The 21,468-nt window shown below is 38.1% G+C and overlaps 1 long non-coding RNA gene across 1 annotated transcript; it reads right to left on the bottom strand.

The window, feature by feature from the left end:
• Positions 1-4,592: 4,592 nt before the first annotated feature.
• On the bottom strand, positions 4,593-21,463 carry LOC137221485 (uncharacterized). The gene is made up of 3 exons (XR_010942029.1): positions 21,329-21,463; positions 9,015-12,844; positions 4,593-5,794 (listed from the first exon to the last, which is right to left on the bottom strand). It is a non-coding gene; the product is annotated as an uncharacterized lncRNA (long non-coding RNA).
• Between the last annotated feature and the right edge of the window lie 5 nt (positions 21,464-21,468).

Raw genomic sequence — 21,468 nt, 5'->3', positions numbered from 1 at the left:
CAACAATATTAAATCATATTTATGTTTGGAGTTCATGTTTGAACCCCACTGAATTAAAACTCCTCAGTAAACCAGCTATATCAGCATTTCCGAAAGCATGTACTGTGGATTTCAGTTTCCCAAATTTGCAAATGGCAAAAGGCTCTGTAATCAAACCATAAATGTGGGAAACATTCTTAAAAAACCATTAAGCACTTTAAAATGTTAAAGCATCTGAATACTATGGTAAATAAACCAGTTTAAATTTGCTTAACTCACTGTTTTATATATTTATTTGATCATAGAAACTTTCTTTTTCTATGAGATTCTTATTAATATTCTTCAAAATACACCTTTGAAAATTCTGTTCGAAAAAAATATCAAAGCCTGGTTAATAAGTCTAAACTCAAAGTCATATGAATGCCAACTGGGCAATTAATGGAAAGAAACCTGTTTCTTTTGGGTTTGGGTTCCTTGCCTGTCTGCGTCACTCCCTCCAGGACTGCAGGAGCTGTGCAACTCTTGGCAGTATCATTTACATGGAAATCTATGTGAGGGATGCCCCCTGGAGTTGTTCGCACCAATGAGGACCACATGAGAAAACATGTAACTTTATGAGGGGGTTGAAAAGCCGAAAAAGGTCTTGGAAAACTGAGAGGAGTAAGCCCTTCTGGGGAGTGTAAGGCTTAAGTCAGGAAATAAAGTTGGAAGCCTAGAATAAGTGGAAGGTTATCAATACCATAGCTCCCGAGAGGCATTTTTCATGTCTTTCCTACCCTATGCAAGACTTTCATGATCAAACTTCTGCAGACTGTAAAAAATTAATAAACAGAAACCTCAGTTAAAATGGGGTCAGTGGGGCTTCCCTGGTGGCGCAGTGGTTAAGAATCTGCCTGCCAATGCAGGGGACACAGGTTCGAGCCCTGGTCTGGGGAGATCTCACATGCCGCGGAGCAACTAAGCCCGTGCACCACAACTGCTGAGCCTGAACTCTAGAGCCTGCGAGCCACAACTACTGAGCCCCCGAGCTGCAACCACTGAAGCCTGCACACCTAGAGCCCATGCTCTGCAACAAGAGAAGCCACCGCAATAAGAAGCCTACGCACCACAACAAACAACAAAGTGTAGCCCCCACTCGCCGCAGCTAGAGGAAGCCCGCACATAGCAATGAAGACCCAATGCAGCCAAAATTAAATAAATAAATTAATTAAGTTTATTTTTTTTTAAATGGGGGTCAGGGGACTTCCCTGGTGGCACAGTGGTTAAGACTCCACACTCCCTGTGCAGCGGGCCCAGGTTCGATCCCTGGTCAGGGAACGAGACCCCACGTGCATGGCACAAATAAGAGTTCACATGCCGCAACTAAGGAGCCTGCGAGCCACAACTAAGACCCAGTGCAACCAAATAAATATATATATATATATTTTTTAAGTGGGGCTGGGAGACAAGAAGAGGGAGCTCTCGTGCCTTGTGGCAATAGCAGAGCCCAGTAGGGAGAAAGACTCCTCTCCTTTCCTGGCAAAGACTCAGGCAAAGAATAACTTTTGTTTACTGTAGTCCTTCCAACTTCCTTTTCCTCTCTATGAAAGTGTTCTCCTTTCCTTGCTGTGGGGGTACTTGCATGTGGCTCACCATGGTTGCAGGTCCTGAATTGCTATTCTCTGCTCATCCCAAAGAAACCCATCTTTGCTGGAAAACTATTTGGCAGTCTATCTGGTTTAGATCAACAAGACAAAAAACAAAACAAAAATGATACCAAAGCCCCAGGAAAGTTGACATCTGTACAGTCATATGAGGGAGGAGCCAGGACAAAGGAGTATGGCAGAAAGGGTTCATACACAGCTTCAGCTAGAGATGGCTTCACACCTTCCGGAGAAAAGACGTAGGCGTGAGGAAAGGCTTAGTCTCGAGCCCTGGTTGGTTCTAGTTGGGCAATGGGGCTGCTAAAAGCTACTGGTCAGTAGCCAACAGAGGAGGGCCAACTGGAAGAGGCAGAAGAGCTAGCAGGAGCCATGGTCCCCATATTTTCCTGTCTTGCCAAAGCCTTTGGTTACCCTGGCTCTTACCTATTTACAGGTTGTCTAGAGGTGACTAATTTGTCATGATTTATCACAATTATTTTCAAATCTCTAATGTGCCCTGTCAGAACCTTCTCTGTAAAAGATTTGGTTCCTACAGAGATGAAGTGTACAAAGAGTAGTTCCTCCTTAATTTAAGACTAGTTGTTTGACAAGGTAGCAGTCAACACAGACCACAACAGAAGTTGAGGTGGCATTTTAGAATCAGAAATGTGATGCCAAAAAATAAATAAATAACAACATTAAAACTTTTTCTCTCTTGCTTTTTTCATGTGAAATTAATATTTCAGTTTTTCTGTACTTGGTATTATCTCCCTTTTCCAAGTTTCTCATACTCTCAATATTTAATTTTTCTAAAATTAAGTAAAGGATGAATTAAGTGTGATTTTTATGTTCCACTACAAATGTTTTAAATCTTTATCTTCCCAAGTTAAAAATATTCTTCCTCAAGAAGTCCATTTACAAAACCTGATAGTTGTGACTTTGTGAGAACGGTAGCACTGTTTCTATTTCTAAAGGCACAAAAGAACAGGGACTTCCCTGGTGGCGCAGTGGTTAAGAATCTGCCTGCAAATGCAGGGGATGCAGGTTTGAGCCCTGATCCAGGAAGATCCCACATGCCGCGGAGCAACTAAGCCTGTGTGCCACAACTACTGAGCCTGTGCTCTAGAGCCCGGGAGCCACCACTACTGAAGCCCGTGTGCCTAGAGCCTGTGCTCTGTAACAAGAGAAGCCACCGCAATGAGAAGCCTGTGCACCGCAATGAAGAGTAGCCCTCTACTCGCCACAACTAGAGAAAGCCCGCGCACGGCAATGAAGACCGAATGCAGCCAAAAATAAACAAATAAATTTATTTAAAAAAAAAATAAAAATAAAGGCATTGAAGAACAAAAATAAAAGCATTTCTCATAGTTAGGTCCAGATGATGCCAAGGGGTAATGTAACATAACTAGGTCAAGCAAACATAAATTTATTAGTCTTTCACACTTTTACTTTCCTTATCTGCAAAATGGAGGTTTTTTTATAATACCTACTGTACAGACTTGTGTGTGGATTGAAAGAGAGAGTGAAGTCTGGTACATAGTGAGATTTCAATAACTGACAGAAAAGCAATGAAATAAAAACAATGATTTCCTACTCTAGCTCTATTTTAGATGTAGTTGACAAAGTTTCTCTTGTGAGTTAACCAATCCAATATTGAAAGCACTATGGTAATTATACATAAATAATTTTGCAAATTTATAATTATATATTTAAAAGCATTTTCCCATTAAAATTTTTAAACAATTTCTTTTCATTGCTATGATATGATGGCATCTGTCTTTAATATATCTGTGTATATTTTATACCAATGAAGAATAGAATGTATATGTAATTGCTAAATAGCTCCATCAAATGAACATTAAGATCAAGTAATAGCTGAGCATACATATCACTTTCTAACAAATAGTCTCACCTCCTTATAAATCTAAATATACACAGTAGTAGTATTTGGCCATATATACTGTTTTTTATTATGGCCATATGCAATATCTATTCCATTATTTGGCAAAGAATGAATTAAGTACAATTTTATGTGCTGTAGAAAATATTCTAAAACTTTATCTTGCCAAGTTAAAAGTGTTTTTTCCTCAAGAAATCTGTTTACAAAACATTTACAGAAAATGCTGTCTGAGACTTTTTTTACATTAATAATAATTTCTATTTCTTAACAAGAAGCATGTCTCAGAACAGTTTTTCTCATATTTTAAAAGGAATTTGCCCATAAATTAGATACAAATGTGTATGGAATTTTTAATCCTTTAAGAACAGCTAATTAAATCTTTTTTCCTAGTTGCCTCTGGTTTAGGCACGCTGTGTGTGGTACTTCCCGTGGTTTGTCATTTTGCTTTAATGGCAGGGGAAGAAACCAGCAAACCTCAGTAACCACACTGCATATCAAAATGTCGCCATGGCAGCATTTGTCCACTTGTCAGAGTCGTTCTGTGTGACTCAGCCATTCATTTTGTTGAATCAATATTGAAGCTTTTGAGATTTATTACTTGAGGTTTGGGAGCAAGCAAGGCAAACAAATCCTTCGTTCCTAATATCAAGTTCTATTTGGGTCAGGATTATGATTTCTGTCGACACTTTATTTATGAGGATAGACTATAAGGTTTCCACTCTTTGCATAATTATCTTGTAATAAGCTTACATTTACTTGCCTGATAATACAGTGAAAAAGAATTTAAAGTTTCTAAAAACATTCTGTGGACTGTGGTAAGCTTGTCAAATGCTGAATTCAAATATCTAATTTCCTGGGCGATATGGGGGAGGAGGGCAGGGAGGAGAGATTTTCTTTTGATAGAAAACCTTTAAATCTTTAATATATGATTCCTTAAATTCCATTTTTATATATCCCATCTAGAGGCATAATTAATAAGAACCAGGACAAGCATGTTAACTACTAAATCTTTCTGTTTATTAAGGTCCACTTTCCCCCTTCAACAAATACAAAATTGTAAAACTCATCTTTTCTATTTTCAAATACTGAGATTTCTTCACATTTTTTTTATAATCACATAAGTTTCAAGTGGATAGGGTCACAAAATGAGTCTGATTTCTCAACCTAAATACTCCCTGTGTGTATTTTCAGTTATCACGGGGCTAAATTCAGTGTAGAGCTCATCAATACTGTCCAACAATGAAATGAGAAATTTTTACATGTATGGATCTGCCCGGTGAGACCCTGTAATGTCTTTGAAGCTTCATTGACATATAGGGCAGGCTAATGTGAGAGAGGGCAAGGTTCTCTTCAGTATTCCTCCTTTATACATCTTCCCAGACCCAAGGAGTCTCCCATTTAACATCTTCTGACCTAAGCCAGTCCTACGAGGATCCACACAGGACGCTGTGATGCAATTATCTTCAGTGGGGCGAGTCTACACCAGATAAAATTATGACGTCATCGGGGTTGGGCCATAGGATCTGCTATCCCAGGACCCCCAAGTTCTACCAAGAACTTCTTCAAACTGAGGTAATGTTTATTTTACCAATGGCTGCAAGGAAACAAAGCCACTGCAAACAAAGCTCCCGCTGTCTATTCCCCACATGGGTGGGAAAGTCAAGCCCAGTGGGAAGAGAGGTTTGACTGATGCTATGTTTGGAGATCACGCAGGGCCTTGCAAAGTATATGTATGCGTGGGTGCTTGTCTACTTAAAACAGACATCGTTGCCAGCAGCCTTAGACTTAAGTTTGGAGGGCTTTACGTTCCAAATATCCAGTCAGCTTTCTTAACTTAAACAATTTCATACAGCCACAGGAATTTCAACTCATACTGAAATGCATATGAGTACTCTTTGCAGTTTCTGGCTAAGGTAATGAAAAAGTTTTTGAAGTGGATCATGATGATATATAACATCGTGAATGTAATTAATGCCACTGAACTGATGCTTCAAAATGATTAAAATGGCAAACTTTATGCTATATTTATTTTACTATTACTTTTCAACATTAATAACGTTATATATCAAAACCATTGAATTGTACATTTTAAATGGATGAATTGTATGGTACATGAATTATATCTCAAGAAAATGGTTTAAAGAAAGGAAAGAAAAAAAGAGTATTCTGCAGAAAGCTTCCTTGCTTTGTCTGTAGCTTGTATTGTAAGTCAGGTCATATCAGAAAATTACACTGGAATTGTCTCACTTTTCAGAAAATCTAAATTCTTTTGAGTTTTTCTCTTTGTAGGGTTCTGAAAAAGAAAAAAAGGTTTTTAAGATTATGCTTGAAAGAGTACTACGCAGACAAATACAGCCTTAGCATTGCATTAGAGTAATCCCACATGGAACACTCCCAAACAAAATGTTCACTCATACTCCTTAGTTTTTCTTTTTTCTCTTTTTCCTTTTCTTTTTTCTTCTAAAAGCAAAGAAGTGAATTGTGAATATTTCCTATAAGAAATGCTGAGCTGGTTAATTTTTGATAATTGTAAAATCACGGGTGGTCACCAGTTCAAAGAAAATCTTTCCCAAATAAAACCAATTATGAGCAGAGATTTTAACTGTGTCCCTTAATCCACTGCCAAAATGCGGTGTCAATAGAACAGAATGTGAAAGCTGCAGCTTTGATATGAAAGGTACTGAAAGTATTCATCTTTTGGTAGTTGTTCTGCCACCATATGGAATGGAATAAAAGAAGAAAGAATTATGCAGCATCAACTTGAATTATGCAATTGGAGAAAAGGAAAAGCAAATCATAACCAGATGTGTCTAAGCATACATTTTTATTATAAAAATTTCCTTTGATATCACCAGGCACCCAACACACTCTGCTGGCAGTGTGAAGTAATTGAAAATAATATAAAAGAAAAAATTTAGACTAACATATATTATCATTTATTTACACCAGAGAAATACTATCAGAAATGCCTTTAAAACATCAATATTAGGCTGAACCACATGAAACTGATATTTTCTTACGTTAAAATGGTCAAACAATGGCAAAATTGTTGAATAGTAGCAATTTTATATAATTTAATCTAATACACAATTTTGCTCCTAATTTAAAATGGCAGCCCATTCAGTTCTTTATCATCATCATTCAATAGAATAAAAGACATTTATTTAATTTTATGCAGTTTGTTTAATTTTAAATTATTTAACATTTTCAGCCCCTTTCCCTAAACACATGAATGAATTAATGTTCCTTTTTCCCCCTTGTTTTTTTTTTTTGGATTTATTTTTTTGTCTGCCTTGGGTCTTTGTTGCTGCACGCAGGTTTTTCTCTACTTGTGGAGAGCGAGGGCTACTCTTTGTTATGGTACACGGGCTTCTCATTGCGGTGGCTTCTCTTGTTGTGGAGCATGGGCTCTAGGCATGCAGACTTCAGTAGTTGTGGCATGTGGGCTCAGTAGTTGTGGCTCGTGGGCTCTAGAGCACAGGCTCGGTAGTTACGGTGCATGGGCTTAGTTGCCCCACGGCATGTGGGATCTTCCTGGACCAGGGCTGGAACCCATGTCCCCTGCACTGGCAGGCGGATTCTTAACCACTGCATCACCAGGGAAGCCCTTTCCCCCTTGTTTAATAAATATTTTATAAGTTGGATATACTTACAGTTACTTACTTAAAATTTTTCACTCGTCCTTCTGTTAGGGGTACTCTCAGACAGTCGTGAGGCACTTCAGTGGAGGCCCTTCTCTATTTGAGATGATGGTAGGAGGAGAAAACTCTTTTCCATATTGACTCTGCTCCTATAACCGTTCTACAAAATGGGGACTAAATAATGTGCCAGGCTTCCTCCCTTTGCTACTTTGAGGGGCCCAGAAGCAGGTAGTATGGGTGCGTTGAGGGATTGGAGGAGCTGAGAGAGAGGTGTAGGGCTGCTGGAGTGGGACTGAGTGGGATTTAACCCAAATGGAACTAGAGGGCAAAAGCAGATCCTACTATGGATGACCATCCTACCTCCAATCAGAAACACCACATCTCCTCTAGGGTCTCGAGAGAAAGCCTAGCGCTGGAAAACAGAAGGTAAAGCCAAAGATGAGAAGCTGGCTCATCTTAGGAACAGTGTGAAAGGAGAGAAGAATGGGAAGCAAGAAGAGGGGCAGAATGGGACTGAGTTGAAAGAGACAAAGAACTCTGCCACTGAGCGCTGCCTGCACAACCTAGTTTAAAGATGTAGTACTGGGAGTTGGATGGGGAAGTGGACAAGCACTGTCCATGTTCCAGGCTCAATGGCCAGAGCAGAATGGGTTTCCCAACACATGCTTGGCCCATGCTCAGACAGCTGTGGTTGGCTCCCGTTGTAGGGGCAGGATTTGGGTGGTACTACTGAAAAATATTATGTTGTCAGTGATAATCTCCTCCATTCAACAACTGGAAAAGTTCTGTTTGCAGTTCACACTGTTTGCAGTTCACAAAACTGTGCTTAGCACACATCTCTGGACATTTCCCAGAAGGAGAATAACCATTAAACAACTCTTCCTAAATTAAAGTCAAAGATGAGAGGCAGTCTGGCAGTGATGGAGGATGACGCTGTTTTCCAGAGTTACCTGAGGAGAAATACTGGAAAGGGGTTCCACACCAAAGTAGCCAGTTTATTAAATTAACTCAGTTTTGTTCTTTCCCACCACTGACTCATTAAAGCTACGCTGCATTCTTCTCTGTCCCAGGATGAAATCTTGGTTGGATCCCATGTTTCACATTCACTTTTCAATTACTAACAAATGATCTCATGCTCAGATAGTATAAGCAAAGCTTAACCTCCCTCCCATTTACGCTTTGAGAGTCAGTCTGTTCTTGCTTGTGTCTGATCCAGGTGATATAGCCTACAATGGAGAAGGAGGGCGTGGTCATTCTTTTTCTCGATTCCTCCCAACTCTTTTTTTTTTTTTTTTTTTTTTTTTTCGGTACGCGGCCTTCTCACTGTTGTGGCCTCTCCCGTTGCGGTGCACAGGCTCCGGACGCGCAGGCTCAGCGGCCATGGCTCATGGGCCCCGCCGCTCCATGGTATGTGGGATCTTCCCGGACTGAGGCACGAACCCGTGTCCCCTGCATCGGCAGGCGGACTCTCAACAACTGCGCCACCAGGGAAGCCCCCTCCCAACTCTTAAACTTATCCATTTTACTGTGCTCTTTTATGGGTCCTTCAGAGTTGGAAAGAAGGGAAAGAGATATACAGAGGTAAAGAAATGTTCTTTCCTAAATGAGTTCTTCGAAGAGTCTCATCTATGGGGATCTCCGACATGGGAGGGCTATGTTTCCCTGGGCAGGCCACTTACAATTAACCTTTCAGCCCCTGCCTTCTCACAGTCTGTCACAGATCCTGAGGGTAGGGGTAGCTTCATTCTTCCAGATATACCTCTTGAGTGTGGTATCTTTAAAAGATTTAGACTCTCTCTCATGTCCACAACTGACCCTCAGAACACACCTTTCCCTTGCCATCACTCTACCTCAGAGCAGCGTCAAACTCACCTTTTGACTTTTTTAGGATGAGTCAGGTACCAGTCTATCTGTCCCTCAAACTCCATGTCAAGTTCTCTAAACGATTCTCTGACTCTCTACCACTCTTGCCTGGGCGTGGCAGAAGTGGAATGCACAGCACAATGACAGCTCTCTCCAAAGGAATTCTCACGACAAGCCTCAAGATCAATCTCCTGGATTCCACTTATATACCCTGTAGGTAAAAGATAAAAATCACAAAATCAGTTATCAGTCTCTTTACAATGTTAGTTAGTGGTTAAGTTTGCAGATTCTAGAACAACTGAGCTCAGAACTCTGCTCTATACTATTTACTAGATGGCTGACCTTAGTTAGACAAGACACAATCTCTCAGCATCCTTACAAAGTACTGGAACCCATAAGAAATAAAAGAAATACCTACAACAAATTGTTTTAAAATTAAGTGTGTTAAGTACTTAGAAAAGTGCCTGGTCCCCAATAAGGAGGCAAATCTACACATTGTGTGTCTTTTGATATGATGCACTGAGAAGTACCCAACATCACCCATGTAGGATTCTTGTCCCCCAAAATTTAACCAGAATCTAATCATGAGAAAACAATCAAACAAATCCAAATTGAGGTACAGCTACAAAACAACTGCAGACTAGATTTCTCAAAAATATCAAAGTTGTGTAAGATAAAGTAACTGAGATGGGGGAGGAGAGCTGGGGGACTCTTCTAAATTAAAAGAAACTCAAGAGGCATGAAAACTAAATGCAATGCATGAACCTTGATTAAATCTTGGATCTTATTTTAAAATAAATAAATAAAAACAAAAAGAAAACAGATAAAGGACATAATCAGGACAATCTTGGATGTCTACATGTAAACTGAATATTAGAGAATAAGATTTTATCATATTATATTTCTTGAGTTAATGTCCTCCTCAGGAAATATAACATATGCTGAGGTATTTAGGGATGAAGAGTCATGAAGTCTGTACCTTATTCTCAAATTATTCTTCAAAATATTATATTAAAAATAAAAATAATAGTCCAATACACATAACAAATCTCTTAGAACAATAATTGGCACATAATCAATAATCAGTAAATTATGTATTATTAGCATAGCTACCTAGATAACAGGAAAAATCACATTTGAAATTATTATACATTTGTCAAATTGAAGTACTGTACTGAATTATGAATTTCCTAACATCTTTCCTAACATTCCACTGTACATATATACCACATCTTCTTTTATCCATTCATCTGTCGATGTACATTTAGGTTGCTTCCATGTCTTGGCTATTGTGAATAGTGCTGCAAGGAACATTGGGGTGCAGGTATCTTTTTGAATTATAGTTTTCTCTGGATATATGCCCAGGAGTGGGATCCCTGGATCATATGGTGTCTCTACTTTTAGTTTTTAAAGGAACCTCCATACTGTTCTCCATAGTGGCTGAACCAATTTACATTCCCACCTACAGTGTAGGAGGGTTCCTTTTTCTCCACACCCTCTCCAGCATTTATTATTTGTAGACTTTTTAATGTGGCCATTCTGATTGGTATGAGGTGATACCTCATTGCAGTTTTGATTTACATTTTTCTAATAATTAGTGATGTTGAGAATCTTTTCATGTGCTTGTTGGCCATCTGTATGTGTTCTTTGGAGAGATGTCTATTTAGGTCTTCTGCACATTTTTTATTGTTTTCTTTTTTTATATATATACTAAGCTGTATGAGCTGTTTGTATATTTTGGAAATTAATCCCATGTCAGTAGTATCATTTACAAATATTTTTCCCCCAGTCAATAGGTTGTCTTTTCATTTTGTTTATGGTTTCCTTTGCTGTGTAAAAGCTTTTAAGTTTAATTAGGTCCCATTTGTTTATTTTTGTTTGTATTTCCATTACTGTAGGAGACAGATCCAAAAAAAATTTGGATTTATGTCAAAGAATGTTCTGCCTACGTTTTCCTCTAGGAGTTTTATAGTAGCCAGTCTTACATTTAACTCTTTAATCCATTTTGAGTTTATTTTTGTGTATGGTGTTAGAGAATGTTCTAATTTCATTCTTTTATATACAGCTGTCCAGTTTTCCCAGCTCCACTTATTGAAGAGACTGTCATTTCTCCATTGTATATTCTTGCCTCCTTTGTCATAGATTAACTGACCATAAGTGTGTGGGTTTGTTTCTGGGCTCTCTATCCTTTTCCATTGATCTATGTGCCAGTACCATATGGTTTTGATGACTGTAGCTTTGCAGTATAGTCTGAAGTTAGGGAATGTGATTCCTGAAGCTCTGTTCTTCTTTCTCAAGATTGTCTTGGCTATTCAAAGTCTTTTGTGTTTCCTTGCAAAATTTTTAAATATAATATTTGTTCTAGTTCAGTGAAAAATGTCATTGGTGTTTTGATAGGGATTGCATTGAATCTGTAGATTTCTTTGGGTAGTATGGTCATTTTAACAATACTAATTCTTCCAATTCAAGAACACAGTATATCTTTCCATCTTTTTGTGTTTTCTTCAATTTCTTTCATCAGTGTCTTATAGTTTTTTGAGTACATGTCTTTTATCTCCTGAGGTAAGTTTATTCCTTTTGCACAGCAAAGGAAACCATCAACAAAACAAATAAACAACTTACTGAATGGGAGAAAATATTTGCAAATGATATGATTGATCAGGGATTAATATCCAACATATGTAAACAGCTCATACAACTCAACATCAAAAAAAATTTTTTAATGGGCAGAAGATCTGAATAAACATTTTTCTAAAGAGGAAATGCAGAGGGCCAACAGGCAGATGAAAAGATGCTCACCATCACTAATCATCAGGGAAATGCAAATCAAAACCACAATGAGATATCATCTCACACTTATCAGAATGGCTATCTTCAAAATGAACACAAATAACAAATGTTGGAGAGGATCTGGAGAAAAGGCAACTCTCATATACTTTTGCTGGGAATGTAAATTGGTACAGCCAACTAGAAACAGTATGGAGATTTCTCAAAAAACTAAAAATAGAATTACCACATGACCCAGAAATTCCACTCCTGGGTATATATAAAAAACAAAAACACTAATTCGAAAAGATACACACACTTCAAAGTTCATAGCAGCATTATTTACAATTGCCAAGATATGGAAGTGATCTTCTGTCCAGCAACAGAAGAATGAGTAAAGAAGATCGGTAATACATACAATGGAATACCACTCAGCCATAAAAAAGAATGAAATTGTCATTTGTAACAACATGGATGGACTTGGAGGGTATTATGCTACATAAAATAAGTTAGACAAAAATAGACAAATACCATATGATGCCACTTATATGTGGAATCCAAAAAATACAACAAACTAGTGAATATAACAAAAAAGAAACAAACTCACAGATATAGAAAAAAAAACCTGATGGTTACCAGTGGGGAGAGGGAAGGAGAGAGGGGCAATATAGAGCTAGGGGATTAAGAGGCAGAAACTATTATGCATAAAATAAGCTACAAGGATATACTATACAACACAGGGACTATAGACAATATTTTATAATAACTATAAATGGACTATAACCTTTAAAAACTATGAATGACTATATTGTACACCGGTAACTTATATAATATTGTATATCAGCTCTAACTCAATTAAAAAAAATTTTTAAAAAGTTAAAAATAGGGGCTTCCCTGGTGGCACAGTGGTTGAGAGTCCGCCTGCCGATGCAGGGGACACGGGTTCGTGCCCCGGTCCGGGAAGATTCCACATGCCGCAGAGCAGCTGGGCCCGTGAGCCATGGCCATTGAGCCTGCGCATCCGGAGCCTTGCTTCGCAACGGGAGAGGCCGCAGCGGTGAGAGGTCCGCGTACTGCAAAAAAAAAAAAAGTTAAAAATAATTTTAAAAAATCAATAAAAGAGAAAAAAAGAAATTAATTGATTATAGATGTATAGGTTTATTTCTGAACTCAATTTTATTCCATTGAAAATATTCTGTATGTCTATCCTTATGCCAGTACAACACTGTATTGATTAGTTTAGCTTTGTGGTAAGTTTTGAAATTGGAAAACATGAGTCCTCCAACTTTGCTTTTTTTTTTGTTAAGAGTGTTTTGACTGTTTGGAATCCCTTGCCATTCGTTATGAATTTTAGTATTAGCTTTTCCATTTCTAAGTCCATTGGGATTTTGATAGAGATTGCATTGAAACTGTAGATCACTTTTGGGGAGTATTTCCATCTTAAAAATCATAAGTCTTCCAGTCCATGAATACAGGATGCCTTTCCATTTATTGATGTTGTTTTAATTTTTTCGGCATTGTTTTGTAGTTTTTTGTGCACAAGTCTTGCACCTTCTTGGTTAAATATATTCCTAAGTGTTTATTCTTTTCAGTGCTATAATAAATGGAATTATTTTCTAAATTTTCTTTCAGATTGTTCATTGCAGTGTATAGAAATACTAGTGATTTTTATGCATTGATCTTGCTTCCCACAACTTTGCTAAAGGTATTTATTAGAACTAATGACAGGTGGATTCTTCTGTTTGCTCTGCATTTGGTCTGTTGTTATATATTGTTTTGGTAGAAGTATATGAAGAAAATCCAGCTTCTCATATTTATTTAGTTAAGATAGGAAAAAAGAATTTTAGCAAGTTTTTCAGATAATTATAGATATTTGTCTTTGATAACTATATCAAGTCTCAGTAAGTGATAGTTTCTTAAAGGTTAGCTGCAATGTGGCATGTGAAATCATATCAATAAGCATTTTTTATTTACTCACATTAAAATCCCTTGGTCTTATACTTTACATTTTTAAAAAATATTTATTTATTTATTTGGCTGTACCAGGTCTTAGCTGTGGCACGCAGGATCTAGTTTCCTGATCAGGGATGGAACCCGGGCCCCTTGCATTGGGAGCGCAGAGTCTCAGACACCAGGGAAGTCCCCCTTGGCCTTATACTTTAAATGCATCTTTTATCTGTGCATGATTTTGTAACACTGTACATTTGGAAAATATTAGGTATACTGAGTTATGAACATTGTTTAAGAGTTGATACTTTTCATAATATGATATTTAAAACACCATGTTATTACAATATCACCACCAATTTCATCACAAAATTCTTTCAGTTTTGGGAAGCTGCCAAACTTATAGAGGCAATAAAAGTTTTCTAAAATCTAAATTTTGTTTGAGATAAAGCTTGAATTTTATCAATGGTAGCAAATGCTGTCTTGTTTTCCTTGAAGTAACTGGCTTACTCTGTCCATTTCCAAGAAAATGTCCACCAAATATCCAAGTCTTATTGACCATAGTTTTTCTATCAGTCATTCTTTCTATTAAATTTGTGTCCGATGATAAAAATGGCTTGTTCAGCTTCCAACTCAACTCAAGGGCTTTTCTTCCAAACAACCACTGTACTTTGATATGTAGTAGAAGAACTTTATGCAGCTTTAACATTTCATCAGAAAGAATAATAATAAGTAGTCAAGGGTTGAAATTTAATAATTAAGGAACATTCTCAAGTAAAGGGTTTTTTTTAAAAGAAAAAATGAGTATGGAGAATTCCCTAGCAGTCCCGTGGTTAGGACTTGGCCCTTTCACTGTTGCAGGCCCAGGTTCGATCCCTGGTTGGGGAACTAGGATCCTGCAAGCTGTGTGGCACGGCCAAATAAATGAATAAATAAATAAAATTAAAAATAAAAAATGAGTATGTAGCAGTGAGCAATATAATGACTACTAATATAGTTTGATGCCACGGCCTTGATTCATTCACGCAAGTACAAATGATACCACAGTGAGCAAGGCAAATAACTTAGAATTATTGCAAAAATAGTTTTGACCTTGAGGACTCTATGAAGGAGTCTTGGGGATTGGTAAGACCACACTTAGACAAGTTTGGCAGACCACACTTTGACAAAAGCTGGTATAGCTATTGAAATGTCAGTTTTGCATAAAACTGCCTTAATTCACAAATGTTGAAAGAAGTAGATGTTACCATTCTTATCATAATCTCCTTGTTGAAGTTTTCCAGTCTACTAGCAATGCCTTTAGGTGCTCTCATTACACACACCCAACCAGCAATAGTAGTTCCCACTTTCAATTATTATGAAATTGGAATTTTAATGGGGAAAGGACAGATATTTAGAGAAAGGTGAATATGGCTCATGGAAGGTAGGACAAGGCGGGAAGAAAAAAGATTTAGTATAAACCCTTTCGTGTATTCACATCACATTCACCACCAAACTCTATCCCATCCAGTTGCTAAAACCAAATAAAGCAGAAAAGCTAGCATATCTATTTTACCAGACTAGATTATGTAATGGTTTTAATGGCTTTTGTCTTATGAGCAACCATAATTTTTTATTTTTATTTTTGGCGGTACGTGGGCCTCTCACTGTTGTGGCCTCTCCCGTTGCGGAGCACAGGCTCCGGACGTGCAGACTCAGCGGCCATTGCTCACGGGCCCAGCCGCTCCGCGGCATGTGGGATCTTCCTGGACCGGGGCACGAACCCGCATCCCCTGCATCGGCAGGCGGACTCTCAACCACTCTGCCACCAGGGAAGCCCAACCATAATATTTTTATACAAAGAATTATTCTTTCTCAAGCTAATCCCTTCTTTTGCATCGGCATTAATTATAAAATCTATATAAATTGTCTTTCACAAAGCCAAGAGTAATACACAAGGAATTTTCTTTTGAGGACTGCTGTAGTGAAGCAATAAGATTTAGAAATCTTTATAAACAAATTATTCATTTATATTATGTTATGCTATAGATAAGCAAATCTATAGTGTAACCTTAAAGGCAAGGTAATAAAAGGGAAGTAAATCAAGTTTCTATTAATACAAATCGATTCTCCTATAAAATAACAGATTAGATTTAGAATATTAGAAAGGAAAATAAGTCCTTTTCAAAATAACAGATCCAAAAAAAATGAGTTTCAGTGTGTTTCTTCTTAACAGACTGTTCACTGGTCAACATATACTATTGCCAAACACACTATTCTGTGGAAAAGAAGGAAGGTTCCACTACTCTCGTTATATGCCGCAGCGGGTAAATCCAAGTGTGAAACCCTCTTTGAAGTCAGCAGGCATTCTTTGCTTCAAATAATTCTGAAAGGATTTAGAAGCCCGATAGGATTAAAGCTTGGAAAAAAGAGGAAAAAAATCAGCTCAACCTTAACTGTAAATAAAAGAAAACATGGTGAGAAGGGAGAAGGGAAACTTAGATGCAACAATTGCTACAGTGGTAAATCTGCCTTATTTAGTATTAACAGGGAAAAGAGACTCACTAATGAAGGTATACAAGAAGGAACCAGTGAAAAATATCTTAAAAACCAAAATGGAGCAACCTCACGAAATTGGGTGCTTTGAAAAAATATTTTTAAACCAAGTATTTTTAATCCAAATCAATCTGATATATTATGTTCTCTCTGATTCACTCCAACCTCTTTCCTGCTCTAGTTACTGCAATAGCCTCCTAACTGATCTACCTGCTTCTATCCTGGCTCTCCTAAATGATCCATTTAAAAGGTAGATAATGTCCTCCTCTGCTCCAAACCCTCCCATGGTTTCCCATCTTGCTGGGAGTAAAAGCCCAAGTCCTGGGAATGGCCTACAAAGTCCTATCTGATTTGTCTCCCTCTAAACCTCATGTCCTGTTGCTCTCTGACCTTGTGCAATCCACTCCAGCCACACCGGCCTTCTTGCTGTCCCTCCAATACACTGCACAATTCCTCTAGACCTGGCACTTGGCTGTTCCTTCTGCCTGGCAAGCTCTCCTCCCATGTGCCAACATGGCTCACAAACTGACTCTCTTCAGGCCTGTGTCTATCACTTTTTCAATCAGGCCTTTCCTTACCTACCCAATTGCAAAAGCAACGCCCACCCCACCCAAAACACTGCAAAAAAGAATGTCTATACGTATATAACTGAGTCACTTTGCTGTACAGCAGACATTGGCATAACATTGTAAATCAACTTCAATAAAAACAACAAACTACGGCAACCTCCTTCCCTACTTAGTTTTCCTCCATTAAATTATCACTATCTAACATACTAATGTTTCATTTATTTATTTTATCTCTCTTCCACCACAAGAAACTCAGCTCCATGAAAACAAGGATTTGGGCCTGATTGTTTACTACAGATCCCCAGTGCTTAAAACAGAGCCTGAAATCCAGTAGATGCTTAGTTAATATTTGTCAAATGAATAGATGTAATTTCTGTCTATATTTTGTCAGATGAGCACTACCTTCTCATTAGGTATATGCACCTTGCTGTTCTATGATTCTTTATATGGGCATGGAAGCTTTGCTTTGAATTTCTATCTTGTCTTTTCAAATACTGTTGGTTAAGCTAAGGACTGTCACAGGAGTGGTCTCTTAACTATCTAGAAAGACCTAGACTAGAACAAGAAAACACTTTTGTGTCTTCATTTTGGAGACCTTTCCAGGTATGTCTTCATTTTTTCTTTATGCTTCCCCACCTCCTGATCTTCCTGACTCCATGAACACATTACTGAATACCTAAGAAATCTAACTGGATATCCACTCTCTGGACTTTATTTTGACTTGCCCTCCAATTCCAGATGCCCTCACCCAGTTCCATTGACTGGGTCATCTATCACGTTTTCCTTTGGTGAAGTGGACTCAATTAATTCTGTCTGACCATCATAGGTCGTTGGAGGAGTAGGCAAAGCAATAAGCAGGTTATAGATCCTAGGGCATTCACCTGCCCCAATTTACTTATGTGGCCACAGTAATTGTAGAGCTCACAGGAAACAAGGCATTTCAAATTATAGTCTACTTGGGACTTCCCTGGTGGTGCAGTGGTTAAGAATCCGCCTGCCAATGCAGGGGATATGGGTTTGAGCCCTGGTCCAGGAAGATCCCACATGCCACGGAGCAACTAAGCCCGTGCGCCACAACTACTGAGCCTGCACTCTAGGGCCCACGAGCCACAACTACTGAAGCCCGTGTGCCTAGAGCCCGTGCTCCTCAACAAGAGAAGCCACCACAATGAGAAGCCTGCGCACCACAACAAAGAGTAGACCCGGCTCACCGCAACTAGAGAAGGCCCATGTGCAGCAACGAAGACCCAACACAGCCAAAAATAAATAAATTTATTAAAAAAAAAACTATAGTCTACTTAATTGTAAACATATATAACTATTGCTTTCTATGTGTAACAACTACCTAGCTAAAGAATTTAAGAATAGTATTTTGAGTCTAGTTTTCATCTAGTAACGTCTGTATTGATAGAGACTTTTGAAGTCATTCAAGTCACAGTTAATATCCCTGACATTTATTTGCATTTATAAGCATTTATATTTGCATATATAAATGCATTTATAATTGCATTTATAAGCAACTCTGAACTCCTGAAGTATACTTGACTCTTCTTTTATCCACGTTATGGCAGAGCTGTGATTATGATAATCGCTATGCTTTAAAATCACAGGGTGAACAGCAACTAGGGAGCTCATCTGGTTTATCTCTAGCAGAACATAATCTGAATCATGCAGTCTGGTTTGTTGGTTTTTTTCAAGACTTTTGGAGAAGAGACACAATAATTTTTTCTACATATAGTTTGAAGATCAGAGATGAGGGGTTTTTTAGGTTTCCTCTCATAATCCAGTTTTAAATTCATTTAAGTATTTCCTTGGTGTACTACAGTTTTTTACTTCTAGAAAGTAGAATGAGAAGGAACAGCTGATAAAAAGATACAAGAAGGAGCAAAGATTTAAGAAGCAAGGATGAAAGAAACCTGGCAGAGGGAAATAAAGAAGAAATATAAAAATAATTAAAAGTTCCATTACTCTTTCATTTTTTTGATTTCCAAGAACCAGATTTGATCTCGTTCTTTTTTACAGACACTCACTACTTGAACACAAGGTACAAAGAGACTCAGGAATGATTAAGGAGTTCATGGTTGACTATTGGTTAACTGTGGATAAAACAAGTCCAGTTATTCATCAATAATATGTTCAGTCTTAATATTTTTAAATAATAATAAAAGCACATGGTAATAAAAATTCAGTCTATGTAGAGAGGTCTAAAAAGAAAAGGCAAAGTTTCCTGCCACATCTAGTCCTTTCAATCACTGTTAAAAATTCCTTTAGTAATTTTCTAGAAAGAAAAATTAAATGCATTTTCCTATATAGATATATGAATGTGTGTGTGGGGGGGCGATGAGGGCTGTGCATTTAAAATTTTATTACAAAAGAATAACATACCTCCTATGTGGCAGCTTACTTTTTTCTCTTTAAAATACGTTTTGGAGACCTTTCCATGTATCTAGTCATGGAAGCTCCATGAATAAGGAAACTTTGTCTTTTTAAGCATTGTACTCCCAATGCCTAGAACAAAGGTCTCACAAATACTTTTTCTCCAGAAAAAATGTGTTAGGTAAATGAATGAATAAATTAGAAAATAAGAAAAACAACTTCATTGTTTTGAGCAAAGGCATAATATTGCATTATTTAAATGTACCAGAAGTTTCTAGTCTGTTATTGATGAACATTTAGAATATTTTCAGATTTTTGGCTATTACTGTAGTAAACATTCCTGAACCTATCTGTTAAATCTTACACGTTTATCTGTAAGTGAATCCAAGGTAATTACTTTGCAATGTACTAGTTCAGTCAATTGCATTTTTAACTTTCACATTTCCAAGTAACACTCCTAACTGGTTGCATCACTTTACACTCTTATTAAAATACAATTTTTATTCTGGGGCAAACCACAAAACCTAAATGTTTAATGTCAGAAATACACATTCATAGAAACTACATATTCTTTCATCTACAGTCTTTTAATAAAAACTGTGTCAGATGAGATCTAAAAAAACTGAAAATCCTTGTGGCCTTGCTCAGCACTAGGGACATCCTTTTTCTCAAGGACAAAGTACTTGTTCCTTCTGGCCAGCTTTTTGGAACTTGGCCAAAATTCATGGCCAACTGCTTCCTTTGTATATTCTAATAATAAGATATAATTCTATTAGTGTCTTTTTGTAAAAAGCTCAATAACTGCACCTTTGTCAAATATAAATAATGGTTCAAGAGCATGCACATGTCATTGAGAAAGTATTTATACAAAGGAAACAGGTAGCAGTCCTGTAGAAGTGCTTGAAATTCTATCTCTCGGGCTTTCACATGGATTCCACTGCCTATTGACATTAAAATAAGAAAAGTAACCTATATGCAGAAAGAAGGTTGTATTCACATTAACATTCATGAAGGCTGAGTAGCTTGAGCCCTACACATCAAGTAGGGAATATATCCTTTGTTTACCGATGAGAAAATGTCTCAGTGATAAATGGTTACAGACAGGGGTGTCACAAGGGCAACAGCATACAGAACAGCTCCGACAAACTTAAAAAACATTTTTTTTTTAAAGTCTTCTTCTCCTCCAGTTCTTTTTGCAGATTGTGGAGCACAGTGCCTATCCCCTCAAATAAAAGAAAAATATCGCAATGCAGAATTCCTAACCTTTACTGAGGCACCTCCCAGAAAACAAAAAACACACTCTTTGAGAATAATTTGAAACAAAGCTTCAAAGGTTTCATGATGCATAAATATTCAGACATTCTGAAAAGAAGTGCCCTACACCCTGCACCCTGCCTGTTTGGGTCTAAAATGTATATTGTTATAAGACAGCACGGTCGTCAAAGTGCAAAGTCTAACGTCAACACTGGGAGACGTTAGGCACATCGTTAAAACGCTTTACACTCATTTACATAAATTCAAACACATTATCATACTCATTCAGTAAATTTCTGAGAAGAATCATATATGAGGTCATGAATTTGTCATTTTTCAAACTAATATCTTATTGACTCCAAAACTGACTTGGTAGACTTTCAGTTAATTTTCAAAACAAAATAAGTTATAACTTGTAGACAGCCTTGTCTCATTGAGAATAGGAAGCCTGGAACCAGGGCTCGAGGGCAATTACTTCCCGGGGCCTAACTCTAGGTGGCTCACTTTCCTCACCTAAAAACACAAAGGCTGAAACAACTGTCTCCCGCAGCCCAAGGGTTTTTTCTCCAGCATTTTGTCTTTTCTGCAGGAGTCTAGAGGATTCAGCAGGAAGAGTTAGAAGCACAGAACAATCTAAAACATGGATGTCGATACTATGCTTTGGGGAGTCCTTCCCCATCACACAGAAACCTCCAGATGCAGAGCAAGAGGAAATGCACAACAGCCGCCGACAAATCCCCTGCTAGCACCTCCCCACTCAGTGTTTTCTAGCCAGCCTTTGCCAGCACTGTGCGAACGAAGGACAAAGGCGCAGCCGGAAGGTCGCCCCGGGCCGCCGGGTTAGCCCCGAGCCTCGGCCCTGGACCTATTACTTACTGGGGATGACGGGGCGGGGCCCAAGGGGAGGAGTCAGGGGCGGGGCTGGAACCGGACCCTACTCCTGGGCTGCGGCGGAATCTCTGCGTCTGCGCGCCCGCGTAGGCCTGTGGTTGGGAAGCCCCAGGTTCTAGGCTCGC

Source organism: Pseudorca crassidens, chromosome 3 (genome assembly GCF_039906515.1).
Source record: "Pseudorca crassidens isolate mPseCra1 chromosome 3, mPseCra1.hap1, whole genome shotgun sequence".
NCBI classification, from domain to species: Eukaryota; Metazoa; Chordata; class Mammalia; order Artiodactyla; family Delphinidae; genus Pseudorca; species Pseudorca crassidens.
This window is presented reverse-complemented; position numbering and strand designations above follow the sequence as displayed.